General features: G+C 44.3%; 1 protein-coding gene across 3 annotated transcripts in view; it reads right to left on the bottom strand.

Annotated features, from left to right (window-relative positions):
• Window positions 1-12,908, bottom strand: part of ST7L (suppression of tumorigenicity 7 like) — a 140,942-nt gene that overhangs the window by 16,799 nt on the left and 111,235 nt on the right. The window lies entirely within an intron of this gene.

Genomic DNA, 12,908 nt, shown 5'->3' on the forward strand with positions numbered 1-12,908 from the left:
CCCTGGAGGAGGACATGGCAACCCCCTCCAGTGTTCTTGCCTGGAGAATCCCATGGACCAGGGAGCCTGGCAGGCTACAGTCTGTAGGGTCGCAAAGAGTCAGACATAACTGAAGCGACTTAGTACACATATGTAACTTATAAAGAGTACTTCTGATGCTTGGCTCTTGAAACAGAATTTCAAATGTCTTTTGAAAAATGCATCACAGGTAGGAAATGAGCATCATTTGTTCCAAAAGAATAATTTTAGTTGCTATAAAACTAGTCGAGAAAACCTGAGAGCCTGTCCACCCATTTGCTCACATATCAATGGCCAGTTTACTGGTAAAAGCAAAGGAAGAGAAAGGACACTGGGGTACTGGTTCTCAAACTTGTGTTGTACTCACAGGAATCCTGCTAAAAATAAAGATTCCTGGGGACTGGGCCTGAGGGCCAGCTGATGCAGGTGATTTGAAGATCACATTTTGAGAAATAGTTCCTCATAACCCTCACTTGTTCTTTCACAAGAACTCACTTGCCTCTAACAGAAGGAAATGACTTAAAGCTCTGGAATCTGTCTTGCAAGAATGTCAGTGGTATTCGAAGTCAAGAGTGCCTACTTGGATTCCAAGGACCATGTTAATGATTTCACTCACATCTTCCCTTAGTAATTTGCACAAGGGTGCTGCAAAGTGTTATCCCTGGTGTACACATGAGGTAGTGGTGAATACCAGAGGTTTGTACCGGGCACCTTAGTAGGTGATAGGGCTGGACTGAAAACCCAGTGCTTTGCTGCTTCCACTACCTGTTTCCCAAATGAGAATCTCCTGAGTCACTCATTATGCCAGTTCCAGGCCCCTCCCCATAGAGATTCCAATCAGTGGACCAAAGGTGGAGCTCAAGTTAAGTGTCTGGGCTGCTGCTTAGCATGAGGCAGGTTTATACCTCGCAGGACACCATGCTGCTGCTTTACCACCCTAACCTAGAGGCATTTATCAGCTCAGGTAAGTGGAACAAAAAACATGAATTCCCCTCAAGCAACTGAGATCTCTTATATAATTAAGATAGAGACAGAAACCAACATAGCTATTAGAGAAAAACCTCAAGGTACTCACAGTCCAGTTGGGGGACACACAATGTTATAAAAAGAGACTAGAGACAATAATGCAGGTGGGGTGGAAATGCCATATAGGGTCACTAAAGGCGGTCCTAGCAAAAATAGCTGCTTGTGGGCGGAAACAGTTAACTAGAGAAGAAGCAAATGCCTTTTCTCCTCTCTCCAAAGCATTATTTACCTGGACTTCCACACCATCTCCCTGTGTTTCCAGTATGTTTCAGTTGGCTTGTCTTGGTCTTCGGATGAAAGCTAAGTCCTGTTTCAGAGAGACTGACAGAGCTCCCAGGCCACAGCAGTCTGCAAAAACATTATCAAGTAACCTGTAGAGAAGACCTAGGAATGTGTAAAAGCCACGCTGAGAAAGGACCTTCTGCCAAAATACCACATTACCCATAAATGTCCCCTCCTACCCTGTAAGTCTCCATAAGCAAAAGGGGAATGACAAGGTTTGAATAGAATCCAGTGGGTCCTGGGATACCTGCAAGTGACTGCTTCCCTTGGAGGGATATGAAAGCAGTTTCTCCTTTTGTCCCAGTGGTGTGAACGTCTGTGCTGCTGTTAAGACTGGAGGGGCACTGGGAAGGTCGCGTGGCTCTGCCCACACCACTGTGAAATGGCTGGCTTGGAAAAATTACTGGGAAGTGTAGCAGCAAGACTGGCCTTCTCCCTGGGGAGTCACCTACTTAATCTGACAAGAGTCCTACTAATTAACTCAGCATGGTAAACACGCAGGTCCCCCTTCAGGAATGAAGGATTTATTTTCCTAGCTGGAGGAAATGCTGACAGGAAACAGCTCTTGGCTGTAAGCCCTTTGGAAAGCAATTTGACACCAAGGTCACATCTCCTTTCATGGGCAGTCCACATCCAAAGACTGATATGGAGCATAAAGACCTGGCCCCCTTGTCCCAAATCAAGAGAGCTCTGAAGGGTCATCCGAGCTTCTAAACTCCCTGTAGAGCTAAGTCCTCTGTCGAGACTGCCGCAGCTCAACTGTCCCCACCTCTTCTTTTTCCTCCCTCCCCTCTTCCTTCCTGTGGATCCCAAGGGTTCTCGCTGTTAAGCCTGTGTGTGTTCAGTTGCTCAGTTGTGTCAGACTCTGCGACCCCCAAGGACTCTACACTGCCAGGCTCCTCTGTCCATGGGGATTCTCGATTCTCCAGGCAAGAATACTGGAGTGGGTTGCCACGACCTCCTCCAGGGGATCTTCCCAGCCCAGGGATCAAACCCAGGTCTCCTGCAGCACAGGCAGATTCTCTACCTTCTGAGCCACCAGGGAAGCTCCTGGTAAGCCTCCTGCACCTTAATCTCTCAGACTCTGTTCTTTCTGGTCGTGACTAAGTCCCCTAAATGTGGGCGGACACATTTTCTGAGTATTTTATTTGATACCAAGCTGTCAATCATGTATATTACATGTGTTACTTCATTTAATCAACACAACTACTGAAAGAGGCAGGTTATTCCTGCTTGACCCATAAAGTAATGAAGGCCTACTGAGGCCCAGGACATTGCTCAAGGTCCTACAACTCAGCTGGGCTGAGAGTCAGGGGCACAGCTGGGATTCAAACCTTCACTCATTAGGCCTTCAAGTCCACTCTCCTTCCAGTGGCCATACTATAGTAGAAAGTATGTAGGACATTTGGGATTTCCAGTGACTAAGACTCTGCCCTCACAGTGCAAGGGCCTGGGGTTCAGTCCTTAGGGAACTAGATCCTACATGCCACAAGGAAGATCGAAGATCCTGCAACTAAGACCCGATGCAACCAAATAAGTAAATAACTTTTTTTTAATATGTAATACATTTGGGAAGTTCAGAACATTAGTTTGTGGACAGTAATACATTTAAGTATGAACCCCTGGTTTGTTAGCTTTCTTCTGAGACTGAGCTAGGAACAGGACACTGAAAGAGAAGAGGCTTTGGTGGGGAGAAGAGAGAGGGATGACATGTGGCATCATCAAGTGTTAGAGTGAGAAGGAAGCTTAGAGCCCCTGACTCTAGCTCCCTGGTACTGCAGATAGGGAGAACAAGCCTAGGTCTAAAGAGTCAGTCTAGCTCCCTCTTCCTGCTTCAGCCACCTGCGCCTTTCCTGAGCCGACCTGGGACCAGAGTTCCTAGCCCAGCCCCGGCTGCTCCCTCAGGCGCTCTTTCCTCCTCTTGCCTGTTTCTCCACAATGTCTGACCTTTGATCCTGTCCACCAGGGCTCTGCCCTCCGCCTGCTGGCCTAGGGCCACCTGCCATTCTGGTTGCCACAAAAATCCCATCCTCATGTCTGTGAACCGGTTTGACAGCCAAGGTGAGGCTGGGAGTGGGGAGGATTGCAGAGCTTCTACTCCCAGGCAATGCCTCCATCTGTAGCATCAGCTCTGGGAAGCACTTACTCACAAGGCATGACTTCCTCCTCCGGTATGGACAAGAAGCCTCTGAAGCCATGAGCACCTACCTCTCCCGGCTTGTGAGTCTGACCTGCCACACCTGCCTGTAGAGGAGACTGCAACTGAATATTTGGGGAGACACCTCCTTCCCCTGCTCCTCCTGCCCACCTGAACTCAGACCCACAGCTCTCCCAGGAAGGGTCTTCTGTATTCTCCAAAGACTTCCCCATCTCCCTTATAGTGGCCACCCCCACCCCCAGCCCACCTAACCCAAATCAAAACCTCTCAAGACCATCTGGGCCTCAGGGCAGACCGGGTGTCCTTGGGGTGGCAGACTGGTAGCCACAGCACACAGGCCCCTTCTTCATCCCTAGTGTGTTCTCCTCTCCCAAGTCTTGGTGAGTCAGCACCACAGGGCCACACACAAGGCTCCTATTCAGGGCTCATTTTCCTTCCGCTCTTAGATCTTGGCATCTCTCTCTCCCCCCCTCTCATTCTCTATGTGAGCCTTATTCTCAGCATGGGAAAGCTCTGCTCCCTGCCCTATGCCTCTTTGGTTTCTCCCAATACCGCCCCCTCCCCCACCCTCAACACACACACCCACATTCCTCATCCTTACCTTCTGGGAGTTGTCAGTCCCAGCTGGGTACAAACAAGAGGTAGAACAAAGTAGAAATGTTAAACTGTTAAATCCTCATTCACATATTTTTAACGGGTGTTTGTTGTTGCTGGCTCTATGCAGACCCTGAGCTATACTGAGGAGACACACACACACACACACACACACACATCCCCTGGACATTTGCTGTGCCTGCCTGACACTGACACAGCTTATGTTTATTAAGCACTGACTCTGTGTAAAGCCTCATGCTAAAGGCTGGCATTTACACTCTGATGAGGGAACCCTTGCCCAGGTGACATGCCAGGCAGCAAGTTCCCCAAATGGGTGGCAGGGCCTCAAGTGCCTAAGAAGTTCAGGATTTAAATAAACAGAAGGCAGAGGGATGGATACAGGGTCTTACTGATCGGGGTGTACGTATAGGTATGTAGGACCTGGGGATGGGAAGTTAGGAGCAGCAGGAAAAGTTCAGAACAAGGATTTGCCATCCTCTGTGTAACCTTGAGCAAGAACTAACCTTGCTAGCCTGCATTTCAGCATCACGGTAAAGAAGCTATGAGAAACTTCCTTTGAGGTTTTCTGACATTAAGCGCGAAAGAACGTAGGACAGGGTGAGTGCAGGCAGATTATTTGTAGCCGCTGGGGTATGGATTTCCCTGGTGGCTCAGACAGTAAAGCATCTGCCTACAATGCAGGAGGCCCAGGCTGGATCCCTTGAAGATCCTCTGGGGAAGGAAATGGCAACCCACTCCAGTACTCTTGCCTGGAAAATCCCATAGACGGAGGAGCCTGGCAGGCTACAGTCCATGGGGTCACAAAGAGTCGGACACGACTGCGCGACTTCGCTTTTGGGGAATGGAGCAACCGGCGAAAGGGTCTAGAAGGGAAGCTGAGAGGTTGCCACGGGCAGCCTCGCTCTTCATCGGAAAGCTGAATCGCTAGCGCCCCCTGGTGTTTCAGTCGCTAAGATTTTCTCTGCACCCAAGTCTGGCCGCACACCCACTTCCCTAGGAAAGGACCCGTCAGCGGTCTGGAAGGGACCCGCTTCAGACCGACTGGCGTGGTCAGGGTTGTGTCCCTTCCCCACGTGCGCACCCTGCTGCCTCCTGCAACTCAATCACCAGTCCCTGCCTTAGGCGTGGAAGCCCAAACTCCTAGAAGGGTAGTCAACAACAGAAATTGCCTCGTGGGGTTGCTGTGTGCCTTAACTGAGAAACTGTTAAGACTCCAAACCAGTTAAGGCATAAGTAAGCACTCAAAAGGGCTTCCCTGGTGGCTCAGTAGTAAAGAACCTGCTTGCCAATGCAGGCTACGCGACTTTGATCCCTAGGTAAGGAAGGTCCCTTAGAGAAGGCAATGGCAACCCACTCCAGTATTCTTGCCTGGAAAATCCCATGGACAGAGGAGCTTGGCAGGTTTACAGTCCATGGGGTCGCAAAAGAGGTGGACATAACTTAGCGACCCAACAACACACAAAGCACGCAGAAAGGATAGTTCCTAGTATTGTGTAGCGCCTAATAGTACATATACACGCGTTAGTTGCTCAGTCATGTGCGACTCCATGCGACCCCACGGACTGAAGCCCACCAGGTTCTTCTGTCCACAGGATTCTCCAGGCAAAAATACTGGAGTGGTTTGCCAGTCCCTTCTCCAGGGGATCTTGCCCACCCAGGGATGGAATCTGGGTCTCCTGAATTATGGGCAGACTCTTTACAATCTGAGTGACCACGGTGGCTCCTAATAGTAGGTGATCTCCTACTCCTAATTACCTCCTAATAATATTAATAATGCCTCCTAATAGTAGGTGCTCCATAAACTCTCTGTTACACAGGGGTCAGGATGACTATCAATACATATTTGTATATTCATTCATCCCTTTAATTATGCTTCAGAAATATCTTGCTCCTTTATACAGTTTATGGGGAAGGGGGTCCCGGGAATAAACCTTATTAAGCCAAACAAGTGAGCAAGAGCCAGCACTCTGTGGGAAGAAAAGAAAGAGATTTCACTTGTTCAAACACCCACACACTAGCTCCTACTAAGTAGAACTCACTGACTTAGGCACTGGGATAGAGAAATAATTAAGTTTACAAGGCCTTAGGGGTTTAAAATGATGGTGGGAGAGACAGTACAAAACATGGTATCATGCGGACTGTGATGGACTGTGATTAAAAAACAGGAAGCCGCTCTCAGGTCTTTCCACAGGCACCACATTCTATGGACTGTGTATCTCCCGGGGCCTCTCACCTTCTGAGATGGCACATGCTCTTCTACAGAGTGTGGCTCTCAGCAAAGCTATTTCTTACCTCTCACTTTCCCTCTTGCCGAATTTCTTCTGTATGAGAAATAAAGAATCTGAACTTCAGGAAGTCCTGGCACTGGTTTCACTTGCTCCTAGAGTGCTGACCCTGCCACTGGCTGGCACTTCAGACCTGCGTTCATGTCAAATACTGTGCTCAAGACTAAAGCTCCGTGGCCCATGTGCAGAGACGCCTCCCCCGACGCATACACCGTGATTCAAGATGGCGCCAGTAGGCCACATGCAGAGATGTGCACCCAGGCGCTGCGAGATCTCCAGTGGGTTCTGGGAGGGCACAGCTGCACCAGACTTGTCAGAACTCTCTCCGCTCTCTGCTGACAAGATCCTTATAAAATAGGCCTGCTGCTGCTAAGTCGCTTCAGTTATGTCCGACTCTGTGCGACCCCCATAGACAACAGCCCACCAGGCTCCCCCGTCCCTGGGATTCTCGAGGCAAGAACACTGGAGTGGGTTGCCATTTCCTTCTCCAATGAATGAAAGTGAAAAGTGAAAGTGAAGTCGCTCGGTGTGTCCGACTCCTAGAGACCCCATGGACTGCAGCCTACCAGGCTCCTCTGTCCATGGGATTTTCCAGGCAAGAGTACTGGAGTGGCGTGCCATTGCCTTCTCCGTATAAAACAGCCCTACTGAGAGCCTTTCAGGAAGATATTGTACCCAGGAATATTAGCTCACAACTCTCCATTCTTCCTTCAAAGAATAAAGCTTGAAAAATAAATAAACTAAAAATAGGAATACACTGTGTTGACACAATTAATCCCCAGGGGAGTCAGGAACAGCCTCATAGAGGAAATGACACTCATCCTGGTCTTGAAGGAGGGGTAGCTGCTCCCAGGAGATGAAGTCAGTGAAGAGTATTCCAGGTAATGAGAACAACATATGCACTGCACCAAGTTGCCAGCCTGCAGGGTGGGAACTCTGGGATGGAAGTGTGGATCTGGAAAAGTAAATGAGTTCAGGAAAAGGCAAGATCTGTTGAGGGAAAGAATTTCGACTCTGTTTGGGATTTCCCTGGTGGCTCAGATGGTAAAGCCTACAATGCAGCTGCCTACAATGTGGGAGACCTGGGTTCAATCCCTGGGTCGGGAAGATCCTCTGGAAAAGGAAATGGCACCCCACTCCAGTACTCTTGCCTGAAAATCCCATGGATGGAGGAGCCTGGTAGGCTACAGTCCATGGGGTCGAAAAGATTCAGACACGACTGAGTGACTTCACTTCACTTTGGTCAGCCACAGAGAGCCTGAACTGAAGCAGCATCTTTAGCAGAGGCAGATTTACCATGAAGTTAAGCTTTAAGGGCTATGAAGCAGCATCTTTAGCAGAGGCAGATTTACCATGAAGTTAAGCTTTAAGGGCTATCATTGGTACAGCCCCCTCCAGACCTAAAGAGCCCAAGCAATGTGTTCATTGGCCAAATGTTTTTATAAAATTTCCTAAAGTAAGATATTTTAAATGTAGTCAGTTAAGACTGCTGTCTCTTTTTACTCTGGCATCTATATCACACTTTCCTCTATATTGGGTAATCTTGGAGTGGTGACCAAGAACAAAGCTCCAGAATTTGTATAAGAAAAAAAAAAAAAAAACACCTGCACCCAAAAAGCTAAAATCACAATAAAAAAGCATCTAATCAAAAATTACCAGGCGCACAAAGAAGCAGAAAAATTTGGACCATAACTAGAAGAAAATACAATCAATTGGAAATTAATCAAAAATGACATGATGGTAGCCCTGGCAGTCCTGTGATTTGGACTCTGAGCTCCCACTGCAAAGGGCACAGCTTCAATCCCTGGTCAGGGAACTAAAATCGCACATGCTGCAAGATGCAGCCAAAAAAATGTGGGCTTCCGTGGTGGCTCAGTGATAAAGAATCCGCCTGCCAATGCAGGAGAGGCAGGAGACACGGGTTTGATCTCTGGGTCAGGAAGATCCCCTGGAGAAGGAAATGGCAACCTGATCCAGTATTCTTGCCTGAAAAATCTGATGGACCGAGAAACCCAGCAGGCTAGTCCATGGGGTTGCAAAGAGACAGACACGACTGAGTGAGCACACACACATTCTTACTCATCATATTAAAACAGTTATCATTACTGTATTCCTTATGTTTAAGAAGACAGAGGAAAAACTGAGTTTGTTAATTTGAGACATGAAAGATAAAGAAAAGACCTAACTCAAACTTCTAGAAATGAAAACCACACTATCTAAGATGAAAAAAAAAAAATTGGATGGTAGTAATAGCAGATTACATACTATGGAAGAAATACTTGAAAAAAAGCAATAAAAAATTAATAGTGAAACATAGAACATAAAAAGGGAGAAGACAATGGCACCGCACTCCAGTACTCTTGCCTGGAAAATCCCATGGACGGAGGAGCCTGGAAGGCTGCAGTCCATGGGGTCGCTAAGATTCGGACACGACTGAGCAACTTCACTTTCACTTTTCACTTTCCTGAACTGGAGAAGGAAATGGCAACCCACTCCAGTGTTCTTGCCTTGAAAATCCCAGGGACGGGGGCGCCTGGTGGGCTGCTGTCTATGGGGTCACGCAGAGTCAGACACGACTGAAGCAACTTAGCAGCAGCAGCAGCAGCAGAACATAAAAAAAGATTTTTTAACAATGAACAGAACATTAGTGTGCTTTGGTACAAATTAAAGTTACGTAATATAAATGTAATCGAAATCCTTGAAGGAAAATATTTTAACAAATAATACCCAAATTTTTTCAAATATGATAAAAATTAGAACCCCAAGCACAGGAAACATGAAGGAAACTACACACAAGCCCACCATATCAAATTGCTTAAAACAAAAGAAAAAAATCTTCAAAACAAGCAAAAGGGAAAGACCATATTCTATGCAGATGAACAAGGATAATAATTACGACAGAATTCTCTTTGATAACAATACAATCCTGAAGACAGTGGAGTGATAGCTTTACAGTACTAAGGAAAAAACTGTCAACCTAGAATTCTATACCTGGTTAAAAAAGAATACCTTTCAAAACAAAGGCAAAATAAGAGACTTTTCTCAAATATGCACAGTCTGAAAGAACTCATCACCAGCAAATCTGCAATACAGAAATACAAATTCCTTTAGCTATACAAGGCAAAAGGAAAATGAAGAGCACTAGAAATAGTAACTATGTGGGTAAATTTGAAATATTATTTTTCTTATTCTTTAAATCTCTTTAAATTTTATAAAAATGCATTGTAGGGCTTATAAAATACCCAGAAATAAAATGTATGCCAGCAACAGCACAAAGACAGAGAGCAGAAAGTAGGATTCTTATCTGATGTGTGAATCTGTACGATAACATGGAGGAAGTACGTGATAAGTTACAGTAATCTCTAAGAAGCAAAACAAGATGAACGAGATAAACATGGAATCGTAGCAACTGGACAGGTACTGCGCTGACAAGATCAGTCACGGAGGTATGCGCACAGATGCTGCTCAGCGTATGGCACATCAGAACCAGGCAATCCCTAGACTTCCGTTACCAATGGTCTCAGTCCTGAGGGGTCAGAAAATTTCCACCCCAGCGAGGATGTCATCCAGAACTTTGGGCCTTTGGAAAGAGAGAACAGGCTGAAGAGGAAGGATAAATCCAAACCAAGACTAAAGAACAACTGACAGCCTTGAAGAACACCATGAAGATGAGCTCACTCACCATATGAAGGAGACTGAGCACCTGCAGAGAGATGCTGAGCAGCACAAGCAAGGAACAGAGCAGCTAAACATGATGAGATGATGGACCATACACAGTCCCCCACTAAACAGCTGCATACCACTGCCCACTTCTGTGCAGACGTCCTGGTCTCATTAATATCTTTCTCTGTGCTGCCAACAGATTATGATGAAAGGGTAATATTAAAAGCAATCCAAAAAGAAAAAAGGGAGAGGAGAGAGAAGAGATGATAGACAAATAGTAACACTGTTGATTGAAAACCAACCATGTCAATCACCACATGAAATGTAAATGATCTAAACAATCTAATTAAAGGAAGAGATTGCCTATAAAAAAGCAAGACCCAAATATGTGCTGCCTACAAGAAATCCGCTTTAAATATAAAGACACAAACAAGGTAAATTGTTACAGAAGTCTTCAACCAAATGGAGCAGAATCCATGTTTTATTTTTAGTGCACCTAGAACATGTATTATGATAGACCATTAAAATGTCTCAATGCGTTTAAAAGAATTTAAATCATACAAAGCATATTTTCTGACTATGATGGAATTAAATTAGAAGTTAATAACAGAGGGAGCTCCTTGGTGACCTAGTGGTTAGGATTCTGGGATTTCACTGCCATGCCTGGGTTCAGTCCCTGGTTGGGGAACTGAGATCCCACATGCCAGGCAGCATGGCAAAAATAATAATAATGATAATAACAGAAAGATCTCTGGAGAATCCCAAAATATTTGGAAAATAACACAATTCTAAATAACCCATGGGTCAATAAGGAAATCAGAGAAAATTAGAAAATATTTGTAAATAAATGAAAATACAACATATCAATTCTTGCAGGATACAGATAAGGCAGTACATAGAGAGAAATTTATAACATTAAATGTCTACATTTAAAAAAAGGATTAAAGTCAGTTAAGTAGAAATACATGAGCAGAGGAAAAGGAACTGCAGAAATCAATGAAATGGAAAGCAAAAACAATAAAGAAAAATCAATGAAACCAAAAGCTGGTTCTTTAAGATCAATAAAATTGACAAACCTCTAACCAGAGTAATTAGGAATAGAATAGAAAAGACACAAATGGCTAACATCAGAAAAGAGAGGTGCCATCATTACAGACTGCACAGATTTTAAAAGGAGAATAAGGAATATTATAAATTTTATATCAATAAATTTAATAACTTATATGAAATGACCAACTCCTTGAAAGACACGAATTAGACACAAATTACCTAAAGAAGAAATAGGTAACCAGAACAGCTCCACACCTATGAAAGAAACTGATTTCTTAGTTTAAAGCTTTTCTTCAAAAGGCCCAGATAGTTTCATTTATGAATCCTACAAGCATTTAAAGAGACAAAATACTAATTGTACAGAAATTTCTCCACTTTCCAACTCATTCTATGAGACCAAGCAATAACATGACAAAGAAAGGTACAAACCCAACTTCCCTCATGAACAAACATTCAAAACAAATCTTAGTAAAATTTTATCAAATCAAATCTAATAGTGTATAAAAATATAATACATAATAACCAAACAACCATAATGAGGTTTATCGCAGGAATGTAAGATTGGTTTAACATTTGAAAACCAAGCAATGTAATTCACCATATTAACAGTTCAAAAAATAAAAACTATATGATCAATGTCAATATTCCCAGGTGATACAATTCTGGTGATAACTGATTCCACCAATGAAAGAATTTCCTGATCAACCTCATTGAAGATTACTTAAAATTTTCAAAGGCTTATGAGCCCGTTTGTTGCTGAATATATTTATTGAATGTATCTTCAGGAAAAGTAAGTTTAATACAGTTTACTCTCAATGAAAAAAAACAGATTTTTTAAATGTATCTATTGTATTGAATAATTATGAATAAATAAATCCAATGTCTGATGCAATTGGTTAGTCTTTAAATGTAATCATGTCAAAGCATTTGGTTTTGAGGAAAATAAATGCAGATTTTTAGCGAAAAATAGATTCAGAAAAAAAAATCTAACAAAATCCAACATCCATCTCAGATAAAAACATAGCAAACTAGAAATAGAAGGGAACTTCCTTAATCTAATAGTGGACATCAAAGAAAAAACCTACAACTTACATCAAATTTAATCATAAAAGACTAAATAATTTTCCCTAAGATTAGGAATATGTCTAGAGCTTTAGGCTCAGGTGGTAAAGAATCTGGCTGTGATGCGGGAAACCTGGGTTTGATCCCTGGGTAAGAAAGATCCCCTGGAGAAGGAATAGGCTACCCACTCCAGTATTCTTGCTTGGAGCCTGGTGGGCTGCAGTCCATGCGGTCACAAAGAGTCAGACACAACTGACTAACACTTTCACTTTTTCAAGATTAGGAAAAGGGCAACAGGGCCTCCTTTTACCACTTTTCTATTCAACTATTATATTGGAGGCATTAGCCCGTGCAGTAAAGCAAGAAAAAGACATAAATACATTCAGCTTAGAAAGGGAGGAGTAAAACTGTATCTATTTGTAGAAAACATAATTGTCTAAGTAGAAAATGTAACTGATTCTATTTTTCTTTAAAAAGTTACCAGAGGGACTTTCCTGGTGGTCCAGCAGTTAAGACTCTGGGCTTCCACTGAAGCAGGTATGAGTTCCATCCCTGGTCAGGGAACTAAGATCCCACATGCCGTGCAATTCCACCCCCTAAAAAGCTACCTGGTGGCTCAGACAGTAAAGTGTCTGCCTGCAATGCGGGAGACCCAGGTTCGATCCCTGGTCTGGGAAGATCCCCTGGAGAAGGAAATGGCAGCCCACTCCAGCACTCTTGCGTGGAAAATTCCACGGACAGAGGAGCCT

Source organism: Ovis canadensis, chromosome 1 (genome assembly GCF_042477335.2).
Source record: "Ovis canadensis isolate MfBH-ARS-UI-01 breed Bighorn chromosome 1, ARS-UI_OviCan_v2, whole genome shotgun sequence".
In the NCBI taxonomy this organism is placed as follows: domain Eukaryota; kingdom Metazoa; phylum Chordata; class Mammalia; order Artiodactyla; family Bovidae; genus Ovis; species Ovis canadensis.